General features: G+C 47.0%; 1 long non-coding RNA gene across 13 annotated transcripts in view; it reads right to left on the reverse strand.

The window, feature by feature from the left end:
* LOC118149188 (uncharacterized) overlaps positions 1–16,193 on the reverse strand; it is a 219,237-nt gene that overhangs the window by 31,900 nt on the left and 171,144 nt on the right. For 12 of the 13 annotated variants that reach the window (XR_013528685.1, XR_013528681.1, XR_013528684.1 and 9 more), the window contains exon 6: positions 158–354. This is a non-coding gene — a long non-coding RNA (uncharacterized LOC118149188). Of the gene's footprint in view, positions 1–157; positions 3,772–16,193 lie in introns of all 13 variants that reach the window. The other variant, XR_013528675.1, reaches the window with a different exon arrangement.

Raw genomic sequence — 16,193 nt, forward strand, 5'->3', positions numbered from 1 at the left:
GTGACCGTGAGCTTGGTGGAATGAGGAAGCTGGAGCACTGTGCTGTAGATGCTCCAGTTCTTCAAGAAACAACCTCCCTCCACCTCATCTGCCATCCAGCAAAAATCCCAAGGAGGGGACACGGCCCCTCCTTCCTGCCTTCTATCCCATAACATACCTGAATCAGCTCAAGGGACTGGCATAGCCGTTGGGTTCTTCCTTGTTGTTCCTGTGAACATCATCTTGTTGTGGGGGAGACCCAGGGACACTGGTTCTCACTCCAACAGAACCTCTGCAGGAGGGGCGACTACCTGAACAGCCTCAGGAATTCAGAGACGGCGGCTTCCAGGAGGAGAGGCTGAATCCAGCTGATGCCTGGAGGAAGAATGCAAGTTAGCCAGACAGAAGAGATAAGGAATCCTCACAGAGGAAGCAGGATGTGTAAAGGGCTGAAAGCAGAAGAGTCAGGGAAAGATGAGAATGTGTTACTACAGGGGTCTCCAACCCCCAAGCCATGGACCTGCTCCTGGCCTGTTAAGAACTGGGCCACATAGCAGGAGGTGAGTGGGAGGCAAGTGAGTGAAGCTTCCTCTGCATTTACAGCTGCTCCTCATTGCTTCAGTTACCACCTGAGCTCCGCCTCCTGGCAGTTCAGTGGCAGCATCAGATTCTCATAGGAGCACAAACCCTACTGTGAACTGTGCATGCGCGGGATCTAGGTTGGCGCTCCTTGTGAGAACCTAATGCCTGATGATCTGTCACTGTCTCCCATCACCCCCAGATGGGACCGTCTAGTTGCAGGAAAACAAGCTCAGGGCTCCCACTGATTCTACGTGATGGCAACTTGTAGAATTACTTCATATATTGCAATGTCATAATAATAGAAATAAAGTGCACAATAAATGTAATGTGCTTGAATCATCCCCAAACCCCATCTGTGGAAAAACTGTCTCCCATGAAACCAGTCTCGGGAGCCAGAAAGGTTGGGGACCTGTTGTGCTACTAGTTCAGTGTGGCTGGTGGGTGAGTGAGCTGTGGGTTGACCAGGAGCAGGGCAAACCTTTTAGGTCATTGTATAGACTTAAGACTGCACCCCAAAGAACAGTCTCACTGTTAAGATGTATTTAAGGAAGGCAAGATTGGAGGACTTAACACTGGAAGAGAAAGCTTTGCAATTGAAAAGCTTCTGAACTGAGATCCAGGACATCTGGATTCTTGTCCTCTGGGGGTCAGTGAGCCAGCACCGTCATTTCCCTATTCTTAATTTCCTCATAAAATGGGAAGAAGCCAGGCATGGTGTGGCTCATACCAGTAATCTGAAAGCTTTGGGAGGCCATGGCAGGAGGATTGCTCGAGGCCAGGAGTTTGAGACTGGCCTGGGCAACTTAGTAAGATCCCCATCTCTGCAAAAAAGTTAAAAATTAGCCAGACATGATGGTACATACCTGTACTCAGAAGACTGAGGCAGGAGGATCACTTGAGCCCAGGAGGTAGAGGCTCCAGGTGATAGAGTGAGACCTTATCTCTAAAAACAATTAATAGTAAGAATCTAGAAATAAAATGGGAACAGGCTGGGCATGGTGGCTCACACCTGTAACCCCAGCACTTTGGGAGGCCAAGACGGGCAGATCACTTGAGGTCAGGAGTTCGAGGCCAGCCTGGCCAACATGGCAAAACTCTTCCTCTACTAAAAAAACAAAAAAATTAGCTGGGCATGATGGCAAGCACCTGTAATCCCAGTTACTCAGGAGGCTGAGGCACAAGAATCGCTTGAACCTGGGAGGCAGAGGTTGCAGTGAGCTGAGATCATGCCATTACACTCCAGCCTGAGCGACGGAGTGAGACTCTGTTCGATGGCACAATAAGTGAACGCTCTCCACCCTCACCCAGGAACCTCTATGGCAAGGCCATGCACGCAAACCTGAAGCCATGAGGAGCTGCCCAGACTGATAAGGGTTGCAAGTAGCTTGCAATCAAAGGCATAGACCACCATGTACATGGGACTCACCATGTTCATGGCCATAACCCAGAAGCCTCTGAAGCCCATCCTAGCAGAGGACAGAGAATATCGCTGCATGGACCTCACCGTCTGGTCAGGTGTGGAAGTCGCTCTGTTGATGTATCTCTCCAGATGATGGTGGGGTTCATGCCTCCCCATTTCTCCTCCTTCTTTCACACCACGGAGTTGGCCCACACCAGATATCTTCTAGATGCCACCTCTGTCTAAAACTCTGATTTGTCACTGAGGTTGCAGCCTGCAAAACTACAGCCCACTTGCCTGAACCATGACATTGTTTCCAGCTCCGTCTGTCCCGTCCCTTAAGAAAGAATTCAAACTGACACCACACGCAGGGAAGATGGTATTGCCCTTTGCCATGAAGGATGCAGGGCTGACCTCTTCCCAGAGGCCAAAGTGTGCAAGGGTTAGCTCAGCCCATGTGGTGACAAGTGCCAAACTCCGATGACCAGGGAAGCTGAGAGGCGAAAAGGGACAGTGGGTCTGAGGGGCAGAATTCCTGGGTTCAGTAGCTGCGTGACTTTGAGTAAGACACGTAACTCATCTGAGCTCCCATTTTCTGGCCTTCCCAGAGGAGCCTTCTGGATTAAATTTTCCTGAATTCACTTAATAGTTTGGTGATGTTCACCCAAAAAGAACAAAGATGGACAGCAGAGCCGAGAGAATCCCTGGGGTCCAGATTCACCTTTAATTGGTCCACACAGAGGATGTCTTAGGTGGACAGAGAGCAGCAGCTGTGCAATTCCAGTGCTGGCAAGGTCAGCACGCCTTGCAGCTGACACCCACCCACCTCCCAATGGCCATGCAGCCACCATCTGTGTTCAACTCTGAGCACCCAATGTCCAAAACACCAGCACCATCTAGAAAGAAGGAACCCTGGCCTAGAATGTATCATGTCCCACGCTTGTCTAGTCCTCCCACACCAGCTTTCTGATTTTGTAAAAACCTTCCCCTCTGAGAATGCCAGTCTCCTCAATTACGAACTTAAGGATTTGAACTCTTCTCTCTAGCCCTGTCTAGCTCTGAAATGCTACAAATCAGTTACACAAGGAAAGGCAATAATGAGCCAGGCATGTTGGCACATGCCTGTAATCCCAGCACTTTAGGAGGCTGAAGCAAGAGGATCGCTCGAGATCAGCCTGGGAAACATAATGATACCCTATTTTGCTGCTGTTGTTTTTGAGACAAGAGTCTTACTCTATCGCCCAGGCTGGAGTGCAGTGGCATGATCTCCACTCACTGTAACCTCCACCTCTTGGATTCAAGTGATTCTCCTGCCTCAGCCAGGAGGAAAGAAAAGAAAGGAAAAAGAAAAGGAAAGGAAAGGAGGAAGGAAGGAAGGAGAGAGGGAAGGAGGGAAGAGGAAGGAAGGGAGGAAGGGAGGGAGGGAGGGAAGGGAAGGAAGAAAGGAAGGAAAAGGAAAGGAAAGGGAAAGAAAGGAAAGGAATAACACAGCTAACTGGAAGTGCTTCCTCTGTGTTAGACACTGAGCACACTACACATATTAGCTTATTCATTCCTATAGTGACCACAGAAGTGAGAAACTATATTTACACTATTTTAGACATAAGGGAATAGGCACAGAGCAATTAATTGCCTGCCCAGTTCTCACAGCAATGAGTGCCAGCCTCACTCTCTGGTTGCGAGCCTCACCTACCCTCCCACACTGCAGCAGGTCACCGTTCCCAGCGCTCCTTTCTCCCCAGACCGTCCAGGCATGTGGCTTCCTACATCCGGGCACCAGTAGAGGATGTGCCATCTTCAAAAAACACCAGCTGGAAATATAATGCGGTTTTGAAATTCAATAAGCTTCAGAAAGAAACTTTAGATAGGGAAGAAGACACCCCCTAGAGAAACTGCTTGTGCTTAACAAGAAGTCAGAAAGCTGAATTTACAAGTCCCCAGCAGCCCTTCGGGACTATGGGAATAATTGGAGTGAGTCAAATTCAGCAACAGAATGTGAATAAGACCGCGAACTGGAAGCCGGGCCGAGAGCAAGAGCTGCCCCTGTGAGTGTGTCTGGGAAACCCAGGAAAGAATGGGTGCATTGGATGGGACCCTTCGTGGGCTGCCGGTTCCCTCCTTCCTGCCACCACCACCAAGGCAGCCATTACAAGTTGTCCCTGTGCCAGACGCCAGGGATGCATCAGGCAGGTGGGGCACATTTGGCTGAAACAGTCTAGGAGCTAAGGCAGAAGCCAGCAGAATGAGCAGAGGGTTAAGGATGCTTTGAGCTGGAGAAACTAATTCCACCTGCCAGGCTTGGAAAGACTGCAGAGAGGAAGTGACTTCTGAGCTGATAATAGGATTTTACAAGGTGATAAAGAACATTTTGAACAGAAAAGAAAGAAGAGGGAAAAAGTTGCCAGGATGTGGACAGAGGCATTAGGGAAGATGTTAGGCGGGGAGGTGGTGACTGGCTGGGGCTGGGGCTGAATCTTACCTTGCACTGAAAAGCCAGAAGGCCAGTGAGGTAGTAAACGCCACGTGCAAGGTGGTAGACCCTCCTTCCGCCTTAAAGGTTGTAAACAGAGGAATGTGTTGAGGGCAGCCAACCAGGCAGCAGAGAGCAGAGTGGAAAGTGATTAGGGCAGGCATGGCTGGAGGCAGGGAGGCCATTGACCATGACAGGTGCAAGGAGGAGGACTTGGATCCAAGAAGCAACTCAGAGATCGAGTTGTCAGGACTCGCTGTCGGTCCCACTGGTGCAGGCACAGACAGACAAGTTGGTGGAGAGTGTTTCTGATGCCCAGCTATGCACAGCAAGGTAGCCGTGCTGTGGGTGCAGAGTGGCACAGCCAGCCCGGGGCTGAATGGAAGAGAGATGGCTGCTCACTTAGCTTCTCCTGTGGCTTGCTGCTGTCACTCAAGGCAGCTCCAAACTGGCACTTACAGATCTGGGACTGGCTGCCTAGCAACCTGGCTTCTCATTACTGATCTGCACACACACACATGCACACCCAGGCTGCACCTCCCTCCAGGCAGGCTCAAGCCCTCTGGCCTTTGCCCACCCAGGTTCCTTCCCTCATCCTGCCTGCAAAGCCCAGTGCCCACCTTGACTCACCCCAACCTCCCCTTCTCTGAAAAGTTACCCCTGACTGCACCATGCTCACGACTCGCCCTTGGAACCCCGTGACGTCTCTCTTCCGTGTTTTCCTACAATGTCATTTTAGACAACTGTGGGATGAGTTATGAGGGGAGTAAAACTGAGGTATCCCAGGAGGAAACTGAATACTGCCTGGAGCCAGGGGAGAGGGCAGAGGAGAGGGGTGTGGCCCCGGGAAGAAAGATTCTATTCCATTTGCTGGGGTTTGGATACCAAGCTGGTCACAGGGTGCACAGAGGAGCCCTGGCCCAGATCCCTGTGTTTGGCGGGTTCACGGGCCAGCAGGAGAGACATAAGAAATGGAAGAGGGTAAGAGGGACAGCGCCATGACAAAGGAGAAATGCAAGGAAGGTTCCCAAGAATCAGTTAAGAGGCTAGAAAAACCCTAGATCCTTCCCTTCCCACAGGGACAGGGGCTCAGAACTTTGGGGGTTCTCCCTAGGCTCCCAGAACTAGCTCAGGTTGGGCTCCATGGTTCATGCCTATAACGGAAACATTTTAGAAGGCCGAGGTGGAAGGATAGTTTGAGGCCAAGAGTGTGAGACCAGCCTGGGCAACATAGCAAGACCCCTTCTCTAAAAAAATCAATAATAATAATAATTAGCCAGGCATGGTGGTGCATGCCTATAGTCCAAATGCCTCTGGAGGCTGAGGACGGAGGATCCCTTGAGTTCAGGGATTCAAGGCTGCAGTGAGCTAGGATAACACCACCGCACTCCAGCCTGGGCAACAAAGCAAGAAACACCTTCTTGACACCCTGGGTGTTACGGTGCTTGTCAGCTCTTCCAGGCAGAGGCTGGGTGGGGTAGCAAGCACGCCAAAGGGTTCTGCAGAAGCTGCGGAGGAAGAATAGATGCTTTCTTGGGATGCAGTCACGTGAGTCCCTGTGACAGCAAGGTGGGACGGGCTGCCTCTTAGGAAAAAAAAGTTAGGTCAGAGAAGTAATACTCAGCCAGAAGCCCAGACCCAACCTAGGGCAGCTCAGCTCCAGGGCGACCTGCCTCCAGAACGGGGGTTGAGACCACCACCCCGGGCTTCCTGGGATCTGGATTCAGACGTCCAGACCAACATCAGTCAGTGAAGCAAGAGAGAGGCGGAGGTGCAGAATGCCCCAGACCCAGGAAGGAGGTGTTGAGAGTGACAGTGGCCACAACAGAGGCAGAAGTGACAAAGTGGGCAGGGAGGGGAGGAAGCAGCTAAGGTATCAGCCAAGACGAGGCAGCCACCTGGGAACATGGCAGGAAGTAGAAGCAGCTTGAACAAGGAGCCCAGGGTCTTTGATTCAGCAGGCAGGGCTAGAGGCACCCCATCTCACCTTCTTGCTGACACAGGGACTCACGTGACTGCATCCCCAGCACACATCTGTCCTTCCTCCGCAGCTTCTGCAGAGACTTTGGTGTGCGTGCTACCCCACCCAGCCTCTGCCTGGAAGAGCTGACAAGCCCTGTAACACCCAGGGTATCAAGAAGGCATTGCAAAGATGACAGCCACCATAAAGGTGGCGAAAATATCCACAGTACTTTCAAAAATAAACAAAAGACAAAACAGATTTGCACAGAATACAAGTAGATGGAGGTGTTGCTAAAGGTATTTCTGTTTCTTCTTTTAGCTCCACCAAGCTAAGGGAAGAAACAGAAGCAAAAAAAAAGAAGCACCTCTATAATTTAGAAGAAGCTTGGGATGACATCACGCTTGCAGGTGACGATGACTTAATGATACCTTATCAAATTGATGATGTTTTCGTTACTCATTCTCAAGAAGAAACATATGAAGGATGGGTGCATAGGAAGGATGGGTGCACACCTGTAATCCCAACACTATGAGAGGCTGAAGCAGGAGGATCACTTGAGCCCAAGAGTTCGAGATCAGCTTGGGCAACATAGCGAGATCATATCTCTACAAAACATTAAAAATTAACAGGGCATGGTGGCCTGTATCTGTAGTCCCAGCTACTTGGGAGGCTGAGAAGGGAGCGTCAGTTGAGCCTGGGAGTTCAAGACTGCATTGAGATATGATTGCGCCACTGCAGAGCAGCCTGAGCAACAAAGCAAGACCCTGTTGAGGAAGAGGAGAGGGATGAGAAGGAGGAAGAGGAGGAGGAGGAGAAAAAAAGAAGAGATGGATGAGGAGGAGAAGGAGGACAAGGAGGAAGAGGAGGAGGAGAAGAGAAGGAGAAGAGGAAGAGAAGGGGAGAAGAAAAAGAAGAGATGGAGGAGGAGAGGGAAGAGAAGAGGAGGAGGAGGAGGAGGAGAAAGAGATGGAGGAGGAGAGGGAGGAGAAGGAGGAAGTAGAGGAGGAGAAGAGAAGGAGAAGGAAGAGGAAGAGAAAAACACAAAAAATGTTAAAAGGAGCAAAGAAAAAGAAAAATTTTCAGGAAGAAATTGATGCCTCAGAGTACAGAGTAGAATCAATTCAATGGGTGTCAGCAGATTTCAGCATTCACTTCTATGCAAAATGTGGAAGCCACATAAAGGCTGATGAAAGTTAAATATTTTATCAAACTTTTAGAAATGTTTAATACACTTGCACAGTTTTTAAGTGGGTGTTGCAAAGCCACGAGCAATTTTGCAGGCTGGTTTGATTTGTCCTTGGTACTTCCTCAAGATCTGAGTCCTCCAAGATTAAAGACAGTGTCCCTTGGCTTCATCCAGTCTTCCCTACCCTGACTACGAGCAGCTAAAATCAGCCCAGGCGGCCCAGTAGCCCCTGGTTGACAGCAGTACAATGTTTATCCGCCAATTCCCTCAGCCCAGGGCACCTGCCACCTCCCGGAGATGGTTGACCCATTCACGACAGGGGCTTTTTCCTGAGAGGGGAATTAGCCCATAGGCTATGGGGTATGGAGTTCCTGGAGAGCCTCCTCTTTTTCTTGTTGCTATAAAGACAGTCTTGCAGTGAAGTGGTACTAAAGAATCAGAGGAGCTGTTATCTCCTCTCTGCCACTTCCTGGCTGTGCAACCATGAGCAAGCTGTACAACCTCTCTGAATCTGAATTTCCTCATCTGTGAAATAGGGCTAAAAGTAGTAGGGCAATCAGGATGAAAAGAGCTAATGACGGAAAGAGCTTAGATCTGTGCCTAACCTGTGGCAGGCACTCACTAAAGATGCCCCCTCCTCCCCCTTTACCCTGGTCTTGCTGCTAGTAAACTCGGGGCAGCAAGGTGTAAAGAGAAACTCCTGACTATCAAGTGGCACTTCCCTGGGTTCAACCGTAGCTCTGCCATTTGCAAATCATTCTAGCTGCCAGAGCCTCAACTTCAGCAATGGTAAAATGGAAATAATACTGGAGAAACCACAGGGCCAGTGGAAGGATTAAATATAAGGAACCTCACGCCAGGCCAGGAACATACATGCACCCTGCCCCTTCTGAGGAAAGTAAGACAATTGCCATAAGAGTGGGCTCTTTGGGCCAGGCATGGTGGCTCATGCCTGTAATCCCAGCACCTTGGGTGGTCGAGGCAGGAGGATCATTTGAGGTCGGGAGTTCGAGACCAGCCTGACCAACATGGTGAAATTCCATCTCTACCAAAAATTAAAAAAAAAAAAAAAAAAAACAGCTGGGCATAATGACACACACATGTAACCCTAGCTACTCAGGATTCTGAGGCAGGAGGATTGCATGAACCTGGGAGATGGAGTTTGCAGTGAGACAATCATGCCACTGCATTCCAGCCTGGGTGACAGAGTGAGATTCTATCTCCAAGAAAAAAAAGGAGTGGGCTCCTCCCCCTGTTAAGAACAAAGTTCTGAACCCCTGGATGTCCTGGCAGTTGCCTCCCTTACAAGAGTCGAAGCAAGTCTCACCAGGAGTTCTCTCCATTCTGTCCTAGAAACTTGTCCACCTTCTGCCTCAAACAGCTTGATCAAACTCTCCATCCCCTTCATGAATTCTACTAAGAATGTAATGACGAGGTATTGCTAATATTAACAATTAAATGCTTATGATATGGGATTCCTAACGGACATGCATAAGTGCTTCCACTAAGAGGCTATAGACAAAACCAGCCCTTGCAGTTTTCACCCTGTGAAATCTGTCTTCAACAGCTATCATCTTTGGAGTATTTTCACCCTGTTCAGTGTGAAGCAGATTCATTGCAAAAAGTGGCTGCTGTTTGCAATGTGACTTCCCATCGAGAGGTGGAATCCATACTGCAATCCCATGAATGACTTGCTTTGGCCAATGGAGTGTGGTAGAAAGGACATGGTGCCAGTTTGAAAAGCTGTACGTGCTTCTGCTGCTCTTTGAGCCTCTGCCATGTGAAGCAGCTCAAGCTAGCCTGCTGGTGGCTGAGACATGTGGTCCAATAACTCCAGTTGCCTGCCAGCCCACTGCCAGACATGCAAATGAGGCCATCCTAGACAGGCAATCCTCAGCCCACCCATCAGCTCAGCACGATCTCATGAGTAAGCCTTGCCAAGATCAGCCAAACCTGGCCCAAGCTGGCAGAAGTCTCAGCTGACACATAAAACAGGTGAGAGGCCATAGATGCGTCATTATTTTAGCTTCTGAGTTTGGGGTGCTTTGCGGCCTAGTGACAGCTAACCAATCCACCATGCTAAGCTCCTTGAGTACACTATCTCACATGATAAGAACGCTATGAGCTGGAAATATTTATCCTACTTGTACAATGGAACAAACCGTTGAGTCCAAAAGGCTCTAGCAACTTGCAGAAGTTGTCACAGCTAGAAATTGGTAGAGCCAGGAATAAAACTCAGGTCCTACTGGACTCAGTAAGGGACAGTCTCCTCCTGTAACTTCTCTTTCCTCCAGGTACAAATGACACATGATTACTTAAGAAGAGGATTGCAAAACTGCAAGCCAGGGCGATTTTCCTCATGAGGAAACAAATCATCCTACATAGCTGATGTTCCTGGCCCCGTTTTAAAGGTGTCTTGGAATTGGGGTGAGGGGGACAAGTGTTGGCTTTTTTTTTTAATCTTTAAATGTGACTTGCTTTTAAGAATCTCAGTCCTGGACAGGTACAGTGACTCACACCTGTAATCCCAGCACTTTGGGAGGCCAAGTTGAGTGGATCACCTGAGGTCAGGAGTCAGGACCGACCTGGCCAACATAGTGAAACCCCTTCTCTACTAAAAATACAAAAATTAGCTGGGTATGGTGGTGCAGACCTGTAATCCCAGCTACTCAGGAGGCTGAGGCAGGAGAATCGCCTGAACCTGGGTGTCGGAGGTTGCAGTGGCCTGAGATCGTGCCACTGTACTCCAGCCTGGGTGGCAAGAGCGTAACTTCATCTCAAAAGAAAAAAGAATCTCGGTCCTTTTCAGCAAGTCTAAAAGCTGTAGCTTTGACCTTACCTTGCTTGTTCATTAAGGTATTGGAGGGGAAACAGAGGAAGCATGTGGACGGGCAGAAGGGGAGATTGCAAAAATAAGTATTCCTTAGGACCACTCGACTGAAAAATTACATTAATTCATTACGATATCCAGCATTAGAATTCCAGGGGAAGGAACAAATACCATCTGTACCGTGGAGGGGCCAAATTTTCCTTTTAGCCTCTAAGACCCAGTAATGAGCACATGTTCTGAATTACTCTTCAAATTAACTGTTTCATGGGAGAAGAGCAGCTTTGGCAAACCAATTAGGTATCAGTGCTCAGAAAGCCGCATCTGTGAGACTTCCAAGTGATCTTCTTGTCCCTTAGACACGGGGAGGCAAGTTACAGCTCAACATAAGAAGCTTCCTTCCAAAAGCCAGAGGTCTCTCCAGAAGAAATGCGTTGCTTTACAAGGTAATGAGCTCACCATCACCAGGGGTATGCCAGTAGGGCCTGAGTCTGGCCAGAGGAATTGCTGTTCTGTGTAGAAAGTTGGAGGCTCCACTAAACAATCACTCAATACCCTTCCAATTGTGAGATTTTATTTTATTATCATTATTATTACTCTATTCTTTGTAGAGATGGGGTCTAACTATGTTGCCCAGGCTGATCTAAACTCCTGGGCTCAAGTGATCCTCCTACCTCAACCTCCCAAAGTGCTGAGATTATAGGTATGCCAAGATTCTACCTAATGTCTTCTAAAAGGTGAGCCCTTCGCCCAGAGAGAATTATTTATCAGATTAGGTGATTAGCATATCAGTGCACATGTGGTCTCAAATACAGAATAGCTACAGTGGCCATCACGGTGAACATCTGACACGGAACACCTTCATTGGCTGAGGCAATGCTGGTACCACTTTAGAGCAGGACGCTGGGTTCCAGGAATCATTAAAATCAGAAGCATTTTCTTACTTGGTTTAAAATTTCCAGCTTTGATAGCTCAAATTGGGGGCCCAGCAGGAGACATTTCAAAAGCAAATTGTGAATGATTATGTTATTTTGGCCTCAGTTGGGCTGGCAGTTTGAGTGACCATGAGGCATCAGGCAAGAAACCTCTTTTGACACCTTAGAAAATGTTTCAATTAATTAGATTTTAAGGCTAGCTCCTGCATGGGGAAGACAGAGCATGTGGGAGTGGCTGGAATATTTTACCACCTCCAAGTTGATCGCAGAGGACGAAGTGTTTGTTCTTTCTCACATCCGTGAATACTGAGTCAGGCAACTGTTGCACTGGTATGTTTAATTGGTGAAAAAATACCCTCATTAGACTTTTATTAGATGGATTCTGACAGCATAAACAACAAAGATGACTGATTTATCCCTTGAAATCTTGGGAGGGAAAAATCTCTTGCTTTCAAATTTGTTTAGAAGCCGTTTGTCTGAAGCCCCTTCAGTTAACATTTGGGCTGCAGCGAGCCTCTCGTGTGCAGAGTGTGTTTTAAATATTAATGGAGGTCTAAATCTGTGCTCTTTCTCAACTCAACCTTTTGCACTCAAAATTCATGAGTGTATATTGATTTAGGCAGCCTTCCCAGGACCCTGGTACCACCAGGCTCTTTTGTTCAATGTTAATATGCTGCCCCAACTTATCAATTATTAACTTGCTAAGTGAAAGCAATATAAATCTAGCATTCTGAGCAAAAGGAACTGTTCTTTTCATTACCTAAAAATACGGTGGCAGCAGAGGCTGGTGACTTAGCCAAACTAACGCTTGATTTAGTGGTTAACAATGCCTGTGGGTCCCGTGCTGTTCTCTTCTGTTGGAGATGCAAATGCAAGAGCACCAGGGTAAACTGAAATTAGCAAATAGGCACTTCCATAGACAGGTTTTTACATACTTGGAGGGGAAAGAAAGCATAAGAAAGGAAGATTAGTATCAAGATTTAATATAAAGCAGCCGGGTGCGGTGGCTCATGCCTGTAATCCCAACACTTTGGGAGGCTGAGGTAGATGGATCACTTGAGGTCAGGGGTTTGAGACCAGCCTGGCCAACATGGTGAAACCCCATCTCTACTAAAAATACAAAAATTAGCTGAGAATTTTGGTATACGCCTGTAATCTAAGCTACTCAGCGGGGGTGAGGCAGGAGAAATCGGGTGAACCCAAGAGGTGGAGGTTTCATTTAGCTGAGATGGTGCCACTGCACTCCAGCCTGGGCAACAGAGCAAGACTGTCTCAAAAAAATAAATTTAATATAAAGGGAAATATTGGGGATTATCTTAAAATGGAGGCCTCTGCCAGGTCTTTATCATAGTTCATCTCTGCTCCCCCAACAAGGCCATGGGCCTTGCCAATGATAGTTATCAAGCTATATTTCATGAATAACCCATCTCTGGTACCCCAGCACCCCCGCATGGTAAGTAGTGCTACATCCCAAAAGAGGGATGGATACTTCAGTCCAAAACCTCCACTTGACTTGCCTCTAGCTTCCTTATCTATGGGAGGGCAACTTCATCTTGGATGCAAATCTGCCATGTTGATTTCTGATTAATCCTTGCTCAGAGAAAGTTCTAAGATTTCTACTTTATCTTAGAATGTAAGTAAGAGCATATATTGGCCAGAAATTCTACTTTTAGGCAAATTCTTGCCTTTCCCTGAGAAGTCAACTTTAATTGTCCAACACATTTCTGCTAAAGCAAGATATCATTTCCCTCAGTATATAAGCCCTAGGTCTAGGGGTAACAGTGGCTACCAAAACATGACTTCTGTTTATAAGACCCTGTGAAATGTTTCTTTCAGAGAAACTGCATTTGTCAGCCACTTTCTTCCACCTCTCAGCTCCCTCAGCCTTTGGGGGTAGGTTTGTATGGACCCGTTCATTGTGGAGTAATATCCCAGAGATGCCTCTAAGAATATTTCATGTTCTCAATCAGCAAAGCAATCTTAACCGAAGCATTGGTTAAGATTATTCTCAATTTTCTCATGTATAAAATGGGATAGTAATGTTACTTACATAACAGTTACAAGAACTAAATCGGACAACAGCACTTATATAAAGTCCCAAACTCACCTTAGACTTTCCATAAAAGCACGTTCCTCTTCCCTTCTGCCTTGACCCCTTACCCTTCCTAACCTTGATAGGAAAGGGAACTTAGATATGCTGGCATATTCACAGCATGCCTTGGAATTACAAAGGGTTTCTGGCTAATTAACTTTCAGTTAATCAGATAATTCAATTAACAATACCCCCATTCCCCTGAGCAATTAGTTGAAGTTTTATTATATACGCAGCATTATAGAGCAGCTGCTTATACAAGAACACTATTCGTTCAATAAATGGAAGCAAGGGAATTTTATATAAGAAATGGCAGATCATGTCATCTTTGAGGCAGCCTGCTCCCTGGCCATCTCTTTCCCTGTCTCTTTCCCTCTCCTACCCTTTCTTTTCCCAAAGACTGTCATGCCCTCCATTTGCTGGCTTAGTGAGTCCTCTGTCTCAACTCATGCAGATGCTGCGGTCCACAGTATCACAGCCCCTGTTTTTCCAGACATTGGCTCCAATAGAATCTTCACCTTGAAACTACCTTTGCAAAATTATGACAGTGAGACAAATCTAATAGAGTTGACTCCATCTTGTTTTTAATGTCCAAGCTGTCCTTGGTCATTCCTAGGCATAGGCCAAGCTAACAATGTAAGAAATCTATACTTTAAACCTAAAGCAAGGATGATAATAGCCCTTGCCAAAACTAAAGCACCTTTGTAGAATCAATGAAAGTCCGCAAGGTTAGGATCATGAGAGGAGCCTGAATTCTGCTAAGAGGCAGATGTAGTTAAACAATGGCCAGCCATTTTTCGGAAGGTCACAAGACTTGTAAACTCTCCAATTATTCCTATAGATAACATCGCTACTGTAGAACCTGAGATTGACCTTTTGAGATGTCTTCTCAGACTTCTGCAATTCCTGATGACCCCAGCTGACTTCACCCAGAGCCGGTGACTCACAACTCAGTTGGTCCTGTGGTCCCCATATAAATCATATGACAAGTTTGTTTACAAGGACTTATTCCATTTCATTTACCTAATTGATTGATTTAATAGTTTCTCTGGATTATTTATTTATAAAAACTGGTTAGTCATTCTTCTAGTTGCTTTCTGTTAACCTTTTTGGGTTTGTTTTTTTGAGACAGAGCTTCACTGTGTTGCCCAGGCTGGAGTACAGTGGTGTAATCTCGGCTCACTGCAAACTCTGCTTCCCAGGTTCAAGCAATTCTTGTGCCTCAGCCTCCCAAGTACCTGGAATTATAGATATACAACACCACACCCACTAATTTTGTTGTATTTTTAGTAGAGACAGGGTTTAGCCATGTTGGCCAGGCTACTCTTGAACTCCTGACCTCAGGTTATCTGCCCACCTTGCCCTCCCAAAGTGCTGGGATTATAGGGGTGAGCCACCATGCCCAGCCTTTTCACCATTTTTATAGCTGTGGATTTCAGGTATTTACTTAAGAAAATTTATACTTAAATATAAGGCTATTTTTGCCAATCACTTCTGATTTAGCTGTTTTTATTAAACCAACAATAATTCATGTCTTACTTATCAAAAATTATACAAGCAAAGATCTTGGGCTGGGCTTTACAGTTATGTATGGCTAATACTATAGTATTCTATAGGAATAAGATCTGAGGCTGACTCGGCACACAAGAACTGTCTTACACATCCCTCTGATTTTATACCCAACCAACCAGCAGTCCCCATTCCCTAGCCCCCTGTCCACCAAACTGTTTTCGAGAACCCCTAACGTACAAGCTTTCGGAAGGCTGATTTGAGTAGTAACCCCATCCTCTTCATGGCCAGCTTCACACCAGTTAAACTCTTTCTTTACTGCAGTATCATGATCTCTGTGAATCGTTCGTGCGCAAGACAGAAAGAACCTGTTGGGAGATTACAACCTCAAACCCCACTCCTGGAGCACCCACACCACCTGCCACCACTCTCCCATTCACATGCTCGGGGCAATGTGGTAGCCACTACTAGGGGCCACCTATAGCGGGCAGCTGCTCTTCCTGACTCATCCCTCCTATTAGTCCATTCTCACAGGCTATAAAGAAATACCTGACACTTTAGGAGGCCAAGGTGGGTGGATCACTTGAGATCAGGAATTTGAGACCAGCCTGGCCATCATGGTGAAACCCCATCTCTACCAAAAATACAAAAGTTAGCCAGGCATAGTGGTACACACCTGTAACCCCAGCTACTCCAGAGGCTGAGGCAGGAGAATCTCTTGAACCTGGGAGGCAGAGGTTGCAGTGAGACAAAAGCAAAACGCTGTCTCAAAAAAAAAAAAAAAGAAAGAAAGAAATGCCTGAAAGTAGGTAATTAATAAAGCAAAGACATTTCATTGGCAAGCTGCACAACAAGCATGGCTGGGAGACCTCAGGAAACCTACAATCATGGGAAAGGGTAAAGGGGAAGCAGGCATATTACATGACCAGAGCAGGAGGAAGGGAGCAAGTGGGGGAGGTGACATACATTTTTAAACACCCAAGTCTCATGAGAACTCTATCATGAGAACAGCACTAGGTAGATGGGGCTAAGCCATTTGAAACCCACCCCATGGGTCTAGGCGTGGTGGCTCCACTGGAGGAAGACATTGGACAACAGCCTTTATATTTTTGTGGTTAATGATTTGGGCACAGGAAATGTTCCTGTGACTTGCCACAAAGCTTCTTTCTTTCTCTTTCTCTTTCTTTCCTTTCTTTTTCTCTTTCTCTCTCTTTCTATTTCTTTCTTCTTTCTTTCTTGGACGGGGTCTTG

The sequence above is a fragment of the Callithrix jacchus genome, chromosome 2 (assembly GCF_049354715.1).
Source record: "Callithrix jacchus isolate 240 chromosome 2, calJac240_pri, whole genome shotgun sequence".
Taxonomy (NCBI): Eukaryota; Metazoa; Chordata; class Mammalia; order Primates; family Cebidae; genus Callithrix; species Callithrix jacchus.